We start from the raw sequence: 12,801 nt of genomic DNA on the forward strand, positions 1-12,801 counted from the left end.
AGAAAATTCAGTAAGCTGTTTAATCTGTTCGAAATTAGAAAATTGAGCCCTTCTATCCTTTGCCCCATTCTTTGGAAAGTACTGAACGTTCGAAAGAGATCTTGGCATTCGTGCGAGTGCATAACTTAATCGCATTATCCCTTCTAACGAAAGGTCTGTTCGAGAGGAGAATCCTGCCTTTCAACCCCGATATTATCTAGAGGGGAGTTCTCCCTAATTAAAGTAACCCAAATGTTTCTCTGCATACAAATTTCGGTTATTGAATGAAATATTCACGTCGATAATTCAGATAATTAATTATGAAAATCTTGATAAGGTATCATAAAAGTACTATAGTATTTGTATTTTTAGTTCATTTTCTTGCATAAAGCTTCTTACAACTTTTACTAATTTCATGTTAGAATTCTTGCACAATACCCGAAAGTCTATCTTCGATTCAATTTTCCAGATAAATTCATCGATTACGCCATTTCGGCTGACGTATCGCGTTCTGTTTGCATATCATTTGAAGCATAGCCACCGTAATTACGCATTTGCATATTACATTTCGTTGCAGCTGCACCGCCCGCTATTCCATGAATCTAACAGTAATAATCAGAAGATGCCACTGAAAGAGCTAATGCAGCGCTGCAAGAATCGAACGTCGTGCTCGATCCATTAAAAGAATTCTAAATTGAAAGCAACTGGTCCTTATGGAACTGTAAGTACGTCGTTTGAAACCCAGATTTCCAAGATACGAACCCTGTCAGAGGATAGATTGCTAATACCCGCCAGAGTCTGGCTTCTCTCGTATTGCACGCGGTCCACCGAAGAATGGGAAGTTCGATCGGTTCCGTGTACATATAGGGTGTCTTTGCTGTACACTGAAATATTTACAATAATCATGCTTTAAACCGCTTGCATCGTTTGACAAACAAATGAAATTATTCAGAAAATGCAAAGAACCATGTCACAGATTTCTTCAAAGAATCCTTAGATATTTAACAATAGAAATACCAAAGAGATCAAATTGTCTCGATCATTTCTCATTCTGTTCATCAAAATCATTACGTTTCTCTTCATTAGTTTCGAGTAGAACAAACGAGATAATTAAAGATAATTATTCTTCTCAGTTACACACTTCTCAAGACCCTGCAACCTTGGACCTTCGACAAAAGAAGACACACGTCACCTTACAGCCTCAGTAATTCCATCCTCAGGTGCACTTAAATTCGTTTCCACTGCAAAAAGGTCTATCAAGCATTCCATTAAGATAATACAAGCGGATACCAGTGTTATTTCTGCAAACCCCTTGTTCTGTTTCAACTCCTCAACCACCCCTGCAAATATTTAAACGGACATCAGGGACATTCTGTATGCCAGTCTCTCTCTTCCCCCATCTCTCTGCGCCTTTCTGTCCCGTTCACTCGGCCCCGCCGACCCTCACGGGCATTCTTCGCTCCTTAAGGGCGCGCGGAACGCAGAAATGGCAGAGTGGAAACGGGAAATTGTCGGCACTCAATCCCTTTCGACGTAAACGAAGACGTAGTGAGGCGTGCAATGATCAAGTATATCTCGGGGAAGATTAACGACTCGTCGGGCCACCTGAAGGGCCGAGGGAGCCGTGGATCGACGGCACAAGAGAGCGAGTGGGGCCAATTACGACCGTCTCTCGATCCGTCTCGCCACGATTTCGACTCGATTCCCGATTTAATCGAACTTCGAACCGCCTGGGCCCTCCAACTTCCCCCGAGCGGGGGAAAGCGTCTAGAAAGTTGGCCCCACTGTGCTGCGCGACGCATCCCGCGAATTTCAATGCGAAAGGGTTGGCGACAACTTCGCCGGAAGAAGCCAGTAACTGGGATTTTGCAATTAAAAGTTACGCTACTTTTTACGCGTCGCTGTTTGACAAACTTGCTCGCGTGTTCGTGGTTCTGAGAGGATTCTGTCGGGGAACTTGGGGATTGATGTTGTAGTAGGAATTGGTTCTGTGGAATGTACTCGACATCAATCTCAGCACTCATTATTATATCAATATTTTTTGACTTTTTCGGATTTTGTATTACACATCAACGTCTATGAATCTTGTGTCAACTCAGTTACTGTTCTGTTAGAATTCTGCTATCGTGTCCTCTACCAAAAATTCTGTATTACATTTCCCTGCACTTCCTATTTCTGTCAGAACAGACGGAGATTCAGGAACAAACCTAACTCCAAATCGATCCAGCGTTAAACTTGTATCGAAACTCTTATTATCATTTTAATAAACTGTGTTCTGTTAAAAAACTCAGTAGTTTCTTCTTTTCTTATGTCATTACATTACATCTGAACGAGGTGTTTTGGTTATTAAGAGAGTGCAAGATTAATAGAAATAATCGTGGCATTTTATGGATAGTGGTTTATGTAAAATTTCTTTGGGACATTCTTTGTCTTGAGCTATAAAAGTTCATGGTGGAATTTATCTTTCGTATTTCGGTTGAAGTCGTTCATGGGACAGGTAGAGTACTATCACCCGACCCCCAAGAGAGCAGGGGAATTCTCTTTTAGGAACTCCCTCGTAAAGTCTGATAACATTTATTTTAACAATGTTATTTAACTCCTACGAAGTCACTATAATTCTGACATTTTTATGTAATCGATATTAAAAGGAATTTTTTCATCCAATTAAATTCTTAGACAATAGAAATTCTACTAGTCTTCTAAGTACATCCTTTCGTTTTTTGGATCCAAAACTGAGAAACCAAGCTTCAGACCGTGCTCCTACCAAATGAAACCTTTTAATTTTCATTAACCAGAGGATAGCCAAAGCAATTCTGTAGGACCTAATTAACTCCTTGTTGCTTAAACCTGTCCAGAGCACAAGCTCGAAGGGAATGCTCCTCTTTTTGCTCAGACTCGCCCGAGATTTTCCCTTAATGTGATCAGGAGAGCAAATTCGGTTACTGAGCTCTCTGTGTCCCGTTAAATGCGTAATGTAATCTATTCAGTCTGCGTAAGAAGGTCCCATAATTAGTTATTAAACGCGTGTTCTGACATTGTTCAGAAGCGGGGGAGTTTTAGTTGTTCCATTATCGCGAACACGTAATCTTGTAAAGACTAACCCGCTATCCATACAGAACTATGTAGTAGTAGGAACTTCTGATTCCAGGGCTGCTATTAGACCATGAAAACGAAGCACAGTTCCTAAACGATCTTGAACCCACGCTCGCGCATCGTGAGCCCCTTATGTATACTAATTTTATGGTATGCCGAGTGCTTGACTTCGTGAATTTCAATGTTTACTGCATAGCGTTTGGTTCTAGTGAAGGTTTGCGAGCTTCAACGAGAGTCGTTCCATTGAACTTGCTAAATTATAGTCTCAAGAAAGTGAATAAGAATGAACTTTAGAGTTTGCTTTCACTTGAGATTAGGGAAACTTGTTCGAAATGTATTTTATAGAGACGAGATCTTTGAAAAAATTGAAGTCTTTATTTTAAGTAAGAAGCATGATTTTAAATATGATTTTTATAATACTTGTGACTTTTACCTCTTTTAGAAATGCATAATTCAATTTTTTGAGTTAAACAATAATTTTAATTTATTCATTGGTCGTTGACCATCAAGTCCATATATTACTTCATTTAAATACCATCAGTCCATCCCCCAATTATCGCCAAAGTATTCAATATTTCCTCGTCGGCACGTCGCTTAACAAGAAACCGGACACCTCGCGGAGGAATCGCCAGAAACAGGTCTCACCTTCCAAGCTCGCTAAATTAGAAACATGTACCGTCGTCGACCTTTCACAATTTTATCAGCGCCGACACCTTTATCGGGAAGGATTCGCATCTTCCCTTTCACTGTCATTATTCGTTCGTTGGCTTCCTAACAAGCTCGACTCTTCTTCCTTCGCGAGCAGGATTCGAAAACTCCAGCGTCACGAAAGAACTCGGCGGAAGGGAAAAAAAGGGAGGAAAAAAATGCGAGAGGGCCAGAGAGAAAGAAACGATCAGCTCTCGTGTCGAAGCGCTCAAACGAGGCTCACGCGAAAGGCACTTACAGCCGGTGATATTAGCATATAAACTAGAAAATGTTTTATCGCGCCTTTGCGAGAGCCTCTCGAGAACTTTCTTTCGGCGCGCGACGAAATATTTATTGGCCCTTAACGATCATTAGGCGAGTCAGAGAACAATGGCCCACTGGTCGGTCGTGCAATCCTCTTTGATACCAGCTAACGTGTCTTATTCCGTTTTTTCGTTAACAGGAGCTGCATACTCGTACAGGTGCGTTACTGTAGCTTCTTTCTCTCATTTTTTTTTTAATTCTTTCTGTCGTGTCGGGACATTTGTTACTGTCGATCTCGATCGGATTTTATCGGACGTATCGGGCGATTTCGTGTATTTCTGGGGTTAAAATTGAAGCAATGAGAGAAGGCTCGAGGGGTCGTTGTTTGTTCTTCAAATTTCTGGAATTGGTTTGTACATGAGCTTAGTTAATGATGAATACTAATGAGGAGAGATCTATAAATGTATCGTCTTACCATCTTGAAAGAGAGAAAAATTTGCACATTTTCAAATATTTAAATATTCAGGTTTGTAATTCTTTTAATCTTTGAACAAGTAAAGGTGCACAGAGCATAATATCAAATTCCTCGACTCTTTTTTCGTGAAACGAAGAGCTGTAATTAATTCTTTTAATTGAAATAACCGAGAGCTCAGCTTGACGGTTTTCTTAATGAATTATACATATACTATTTCTCATGAGAGGAAACAAATCAGTATTGTCTACCTGGGTTAAACATTTTTTTAAACACTTTTCAGTTGAACGTGAATACGTATACTGAACTAAATTATGTTATAAAAATATATGGAAATGTGATTCTCGCTAAGAGAACAGGTTCATAATTCTGCGTTTCCTTCGATAATAAACTGACCTCTCGTCGTAGGAGCAAGCAACATCACCGCGATAATTTTTTATCGAGAAAGCAGAATTAATCTTTATCCAGCCGTTGCCATGGAGCGTCACTTTCGCGCACAATGTGATATTATAAACTAAACGGGGGGAGCGGAATCATAATTCACGAACAAGCGGTGCATCGTGCAAAGAGCGCCGCAAAAAACTGGTTCTTTTATGAGATGCGCGTATATCTGTTCGCATAAATCTGTCGCTTAAGTGGAGTCTCTTATTTCAGTGTAGGTTGTTCATACGCCACCATGCTCGTGTCACGGCTACGCAAATAAACTTTAAGCTCCTCCAAGGGGAATTATTTCCCGTACCCTTTCCACCAGGGACGTTTAATCCGCGTATCGTCATTTGCGATAATTGAAGATTTGTATCTACCCCGACGTTCTCTTTACCCTTTTTCTCGGAGTAACGAATAAAAGCGGCCTCGGTGAATTACCGCGGCGAAGGGGCGCTAATCTTCTTTGGAGCAATTAAATTAAGTGAAATTAAATTTCAAAGGAACCTCTTGAAGATTGAAATATTTTTTGCAAGCAACGATTCGCGCTTCGGGCAACGTGACGTTGGAAAAATTGAATTCTCTGTTTGGTTTAGTTCCCGGGCGAAACGCTGCGTCTACTCGAAAAAATGCGATACAAAAGGAAACGGGAAGATTGCTTTCTGGATCGAGATTTAGGCAAAATCGTGCCGTAGATTTCTTTCGTCGAGGACTATGCTTTTCAGGAAAGTGTTCTCGCTGTACGAGTCAGCATTTCTTTGCGAAAAAGTTTGATTCAGGTTTCTGTAATGTAGACGACGTTTCGAAATATGTGGACAGATTTTAGAGAGAAGTTGGAGAAATTGAAAGAAGATCATTTTATAATATTCGTGTCCGTGGAATTTGAAAACCAGCGCAGGCAGCAATTAAAAAATGTTGATATAGCTGCTGCACATTCGCATAGCTATCTCTCAAGAGGTTAATAACGTCGTTGTAATATTCATTGCAGCTTGCAGCACAGTTTATCCATATTAACGGACCTAGTTAATTGCTTGAACCAATTATTATTCAGTTGGTGTCGTTGCGCTTTTGAGCGTGAATGTACACGCGTGTTACCATTAATTGGCCTCCTGGCTCGCATTTAACCTAATAACATTCTCACCTTTTGTATCGGAATAGTAAAATTTACATTCTTCCTGGACGTGTACACACATTTCATGAAGAACTCAACCTGACATTAATGGTACCAAAAGCTACAGAAATGACCACACCATCAAGAAATAACATATCACACATCTACTTTAAAAGTGACACAATAGAAGAAATGTTATTTCCGAATTGTAGCTATGAGTCAATTTGCTAGATGCATCTCTGTTCATTATAAAAAATTGATCAGTTGAACATCAAAATTATAAGATTTCTTCAATGAACTCTTCATATATAAATTATAGTCTACTCAAATAATAGCAAGAAAATCATTGAATGCAAGTAACATGAATTTCATTAAGTAAGACTAGTCTTTATATGAAAATTATACGTTTAGGAAATCATTTTTTCTTAAATTCATGAGTAATATTTTGTTTCCCTTGAAAAACATACTTTTTTGAGTTTTCTCACTTTCTAAATACATGTGCAATATATATTTCTGAACGAGTAGGTAGATACTCCTGAAAAGAAATAAAATACTTTACCAACTGCTTCGGTACTTCGTACTTTAAACATGGATTCCCTCATGTTGACAATATTTTTATCCATCACGTAAACGAGAAAGTAATCTTCTGAACATTCCCATAACTCACGCGCGAGGCAAATTATTCCAAGTGAAATAACTCGAGGATTTTCACTCCGTGTAGCTTTCGCTCGATCGCGTAGTGACCCAATCTACTCCGTGCTCCCAAAGACGCAAAGAGATTCAGAGTCAGCCTCGATGCCCGCGCGGAAACGCGGCCGCGTCTCGGTCATCGTCTGGCGTGTCGCCAGGCTTCTCGCGACGTATTTTCAGAATCGTAACATAAAGCTAGAGATTTATGACGGCGATGCGAGCCGCTCGGCCGAATGTATGTTTTTCGACGTGACCAAGACCGCCTTCGGGGCCTTGCGCGCCACCGAGCCCAGAGATCGGCCATAAAATTCTGATCTACGGCTTGCACCTTTTTGCTTCCCTCTTCGCTCACCTGTCATTTCTGCCGGCAGGAAGAGGTCTCGTGCGTGGATGGCCTCCTCGAAATCGCTGGACCGTCCGCCGTGTGTCGTAGATTTACGTTGTTGACCATCCTGGAAGCTGCGCGCAGCTTTTGTGTGCTCAGAGTCTTGTCTTCGGACCATTAAAGAACCCGCTGCTTGTTTTTCATTGCGAGGGATCAAATGTAATTGAGGATGGGGGAGCGTGGGCAGAAGCTGATAATTTAGGTGTGCAGCCTGCCGATCCCATATTTTCAGGAAACAATTTGAAACTTTGTGTATTGAGGTCCACGGGTCGTTCGTCATGGTGAAGTTCCTTCGGTGAATTTAGTGTCGAGGCACGAGCTTGGGAACTGTTGAGGCTGTTTTATTCGCTGATTGTCATATTAAGAAATGTATACATTTGAAAATGGAAGTTTAGTACTAGTGTGACACTGCTGCGAGGTCTGTCGAGAGTTAGGAGACTTTCACAGCGGCCCATTAGCTCAGTAGGTTAGAGCGTCGTGCTAATAACGCGAAGGTCGCGGGTTCGATCCCCCCATGGGCCACATTCTTTTTTTCAAATCTCAATTATATTCTAGTACATTCTAAATATGTATGTATTATCATACATTTTTACGAAAACCACATTTTGTTTCAATTTTACTTAAAAATTTCACCAGAAATTTTCTTATCACGAACTTATACTGTTACATACATAGTGTTCTACAAATGTCAGAAATTTTAAGGAATGATTTTACATGCTAGAATCAGTCGACAATGCGTTTCAGATTATTAATTGTTGAGAAAACATCAGAAATATGCGTGAACGTGTCTGACTTAGGATGTATTCTACTGACTTCGCTGTGTCTGACTCGACTACTGTACGTCGCCAGTAGAATAGGTCTAAGTCAGACATACTTCGTACGAATTTCACACCTTTCGCCATTCCTGCTTTTGTTCTATTTTGAGCTGTAGAATCACCTCTTAAAATTTCCAACCCTTATTATCAAACACTCTATAAAAAGTTAACAAAAAAATTGCTCCATATAAATTCTCAGGTCTTCATAAAATATTTCCTTTTCATGACACATATCGAAAGAATATTTGAAACAGAAATTAATGAATCAGTACTTGAACTTTGAATAACTGTTCACATTTCTTTTGTATATCACTTTAAACACTCCATAATTTTGAAGTTCAACGAAATGAAAAAAGTGATTATTTTTTAATTTCTCGAAGAAAATCGTAAACGGTTTGAAAAAAAGAGAACATCGATCCTGCCAGGATTCGAACCTGGAATCTTCTGATCCGTAGTCAGACGCGTTATCCGTTGCGCCACAGGACCTCGTAGTTTTCAGTTTCACAGTTTCCAACTCGGTGATTCTGCCGCTTTGCAGGGCTTACGGTTAATATGAAACTTTCCCGAAACATTCAACACCAAAGATCTGAAACTACGGTCCGGGTAAACTGTGAAATAAGCATAATAAACTCTGTACTTTTCGCCGTTCGGAAAATTTAACGGGGGCCATCAAATTTTATCGCCTCGCGCATACAGACCTCTCTGAAAAGTGTTTCCTAACTCGCATTTCGAAGATTGTTATTCCATTCGTTGGTAGCCGTGATGAACTTTGCATGCCTCTGCTAGCTTTGCAGCTTTATTAAAACTACTGCACTTCATATTTTCAATAACTCGTAAGCAATTGAATCTTGCCCAGGCGCAATAGGAAAACGGAAATCACGAATGAAATTTAAAAATAAAATTTCTGATACTTCTAGAAAACAATCATACGTAGAAAGTTTATAGACCATAAATGGGAATCTAACACAAATTCAGTGGATACAATTTTCTTTGAATCCTCATAAACTGGTGTGCTATGAAAGCAACGAAGCGTGCAAGTAATACTAGAAACTTAATGAAGTTATAGACACCAAATATCGCTTGGAACTTTGCACCCCTACCAAAGGGTTAAAATGAACTAGAATCTCTCGAACTCAGGGAACGAGTAATTGGATATTTACGATCCTTGGAGTCGGCAGGGCCACCCGGCGCGAATATTACACACTTAAAAGCTGTCGTCATTGGAATGAGTTCCCCTTCGTTCTTTTTCCACCCCTTTCTGTACCCCTTTCTTTACTTTCTCTTCTTGTCTGTTCAGCGACGTTCTCTATCCACTTACACGGAATATTTTAAGTTTCATTAGAAGCGTAATAATGACGAAGTCTCGATTGGCTCTCGATAATTTCCAGTCAATTCGTCGGGAACACTCATACGAAACCTTCCCCTCGTTTCCACCATCCCTTCAGTCGTTTTCCACCAGTTCTCCTCGTACTTTGCGCCGTTTCTCGCGTACCTACTCGAAACTTTGTCCGCAAAGTCTGTCTCGACGGCCGACGAAATTAAAAGTAAAGTTGGGGAAAAATCGTGAGCTCGTTTGCTAAGTGGTTCCTACCTCCTTGGGGGAATAAAGATGTCGATGGTTTCCCTTTTGGAGCGGGGAATTTTCCTGAAAATACAACCGTTCGTGTTTCGTATTCGATGTCGGTGCTTCGACTTCATTTGCGAAGGTAAACTTCTCCCTTTGGCTGTGCTGTCTTCGATCGGCTTGAAGATCGGAGTTATCTTGAGGGCCGTGACTTTTTTGCTTCCTGTTGATTCGTAGGGTGTACAGGGTGCTTCAAAATTAGAGGTCGATCAAAGAAGGAATAGAAGATTGCTAATTAATTTTTTCTTTTATTCTATAGTGTTCTTACTTTCTTATTTTCACTTTAATGTTCAGGTTTAGGGAAAAATGAGAAGGTGATGATTAATTTCTGTGAAATTTTAGCATGAGCAAAATGACTGTCCTCGTGCTTGGGCACTTTACAGTTGTTGCTCACAGTTTTCTATCGTTTTCAGTTCACTTATTGTGTAATATGTATTGAATCACCCTATAGAGACACACTCGAGAAAGTAATTCTTATAAGTAAGAAGAAGTATGCAATTCCTTGAATTACGTGCTCGCAAAGTTTTATACCTGCTCCGAAATAACAGGATAAGTGAATGATTGATCAGTTTGCGTACAAAGAGAAAGTCTGCTGCACTTCTTCGTTACTCCCGAGGGTCGATAACCTAAGGTGTGAGCAGTTTGTAATTATGTTAATAGGTGATCATGGGTGTGTCGGAGCGGTACGAAATGAGTCTAAGAAATTTGCATTGCTTTCTCAATCGTGCATTATATTTTCATAGTGAAATCCATTGTAAACTAATTAAGGAATTAGGTAACATAGAAAGAGTAGCATTGTTCAAGGTATGTTTTGCTAAGTAATGTGTTTTCAAATTATCAAAAATTTAGCGACACAGTTAAATACTTATTAGTGTAACTTTATTAATACAGAAATTTAGAATCATATACAGCTCTCCCATACTTACAATTACATCGAGTTAAATATAACATTCTCAACAGAATACACCAAGGAATCTTTCGTCGTAATTTCCAATGTAAACTATCTATAGAACTTGGTATGCTTATTAATAGACAGCCACTTCAGAGTTCACAGCTCCAGTTACTTCTCATTTGCGTGGGCCGTGTACGCACGGTCCCTCTCTCCTAGCGTTCACGTGCATAGTAGTGGAAACAAAATGGGAGAAATCGATCTTCTCGCGTGTAGCCGCGTGGACAGCCTCGTTCCATTGTTCGCGATCTTCGATCAAGGGAACACCGTGAAACTTGTAATATCCTACAAAGACAAAGTACGCACATGTCGTCTGTTACCACTCGACAAATCTGAAAGCGTTCCCCACCGCGAAACTCTGACGGAGATTAAAACTCGAAGTGTATCGATTCCGATGGACTCACGCGAGCAAAACGCGCGGCGCGACCGCGGCTCGTAACCCCATTAAACTTTTGCGATTTAAGTTTCCGCCGATGTCGAAGGGGAAAGGGGAGCTTTCTTCCTGAAAGGTCTCGATGCCTGTTCGAATAAAAAACAGCCCGTCCCGCGTGTCCGCTCGAGATCTGGGGACGTTGAACGATGAAGCCACGGCGGTCACGTGTTGGACGTTACTCGTGTCGTGGATCTTAAAACCGCTGACCAGAGCCGAGAGAACGGGAAACTCGTGACGGCAAAGGGTACATTGAGATTCGGGATCGATGAACCGTGTCTCGTTAACCCCTTCACGACCTTTGCATCCCGTGTGAAACCTTTTCATGTGTTTTCGCGTGCAGTTGCTGCGCGGGAGATGTAGCGATGATGACTGAGCGATAGGGTACTTGGGTTGCATCAGTGACTAATCACTTTTCGAAAATTAATCATTAACTTGTGTGATGACAGTATTTTAATAGATGTGCTGATTAATTCGATGCCTTTTTTCATGGAATTTAATATTCTAAAAGAGGAGCATTAAAAATTGTGAGTAGTAGTACATAGGAAATTTAATACTTCTCAGTTTATCAGTCTTTGTTAATTATTCATAGATACTTTTGACATAGTAAGACTTGAATCAGTATACCAGATTATTGAGTTTATTTAGATAGATTATTCAGACAGAGTCAGTACATTGAATCAGTATATCAGAATGAATACGATGACCCTCATCACAAAGATGAAAAAAAGAGCCATAAATTCATTGCAAAATTTGAAAATCGATCTATTTTTGTTGCATTCTCGTATATCACGATTTTATCAAACCTTCAGTTCTTAGATAAAACATGATCATTCATAAACTCGCTATGAACCATACAGTGTCTCGTTAGACAAATAAATACCTTCCATCTCGCTACGTCTCCGCGACTCAATTTTTCCCCATGATTTTCCTCGTGCGTTGAAACGCGATTTTCTTTTCGAAGCCGCTATTACCGTTCGGTTTAACGTCAATATTTACCATCTTTCAGGATGTCTATTTCCCTATGTCCCTATCGAGCGCGTTCTCGCGTGAATCGCTATGAAAACGCCGTTCCATCGCAGGAGATATCCCAGCTTCCGTGTCGGGGATGCGTTACATTTATACTTACACTCTATGTAAATGATATTCCCGCATCCGTCTAACGCTGGCTGCTCGCGTGCACTTCCGCCGCAGAAATTTGTTCCAACATCCACTTGGTTCCGATCATCGGCGATGGAAGAGCTCGGTGAATATCGATCAGCTCGCTGGCAAAGCGTCCGTGACAGGGAATCGCGTTGAATCACTTAATACACTCCCTCGCTTAGTCGATCACAGGATGGGCTTTTTCTGATCGCGTTACTGCGTTGGGCTTTTGTCTCTTTCAGTCCCTTCAGTTATCCGATTCTTCTCGTTTGCGTGATTAATGCAATTTCTGTGCAGTTGAATCCATTTGGTTTCTGAGTTATTATCCAGATCGTTTTCAATTGTTTTAATATTGGAAGCAACGAAAGGTGTTTGGGAATATACAAGGTGTCGCAGATTTTTACGGCCAAACTTTGTCAATGTATTCTATTAGAGTAAATAGAGTCTGGGACACCCTGTATGTTAGTATTTATTCTAAATTTGTCAGAAGAAACGAAATAGAAAGTTCGATTTTTCTTGGGTAAGAAAGAACCAATTCCATGGTCGATCGTTGGAAACCATAAAGATATTCTTACTGGAGCTTTCCTTTAGCTGGCTTCCGACAACCGCGTACATGGGTACGTATACACCAAAAGGCTTTCAGTCGGTCTTCGAAAAGTACAGTCGATGTGTCGTTTCTGTTTACTCCAACAGCTGCACACGTCCTTTCTTCGGGATTACTTTACATCGTGTCTTG

The 12,801-nt window shown here is 40.4% G+C and overlaps 1 protein-coding gene and 2 non-coding genes across 3 annotated transcripts in view; 2 read left to right on the top strand and 1 right to left on the bottom strand.

The window, feature by feature from the left end:
- The window catches only part of Alpha-man-ia (alpha-Mannosidase class I a), a 463,063-nt gene that overhangs the window by 123,845 nt on the left and 326,417 nt on the right, over positions 1 to 12,801 (top strand). The window lies entirely within an intron of this gene.
- Positions 7,553 to 7,626, top strand: Trnai-aau (transfer RNA isoleucine (anticodon AAU)). Its single transcript has one exon. It is a non-coding gene; the product is annotated as a tRNA-Ile (tRNA).
- Trnar-acg (transfer RNA arginine (anticodon ACG)) lies at positions 8,333 to 8,405 on the bottom strand. The gene has a single exon. It is a non-coding gene; the product is annotated as a tRNA-Arg (tRNA).

This window comes from Calliopsis andreniformis, chromosome 8, assembly GCF_051401765.1.
Source record: "Calliopsis andreniformis isolate RMS-2024a chromosome 8, iyCalAndr_principal, whole genome shotgun sequence".
Lineage (NCBI taxonomy): Eukaryota > Metazoa > Arthropoda > Insecta > Hymenoptera > Andrenidae > Calliopsis > Calliopsis andreniformis.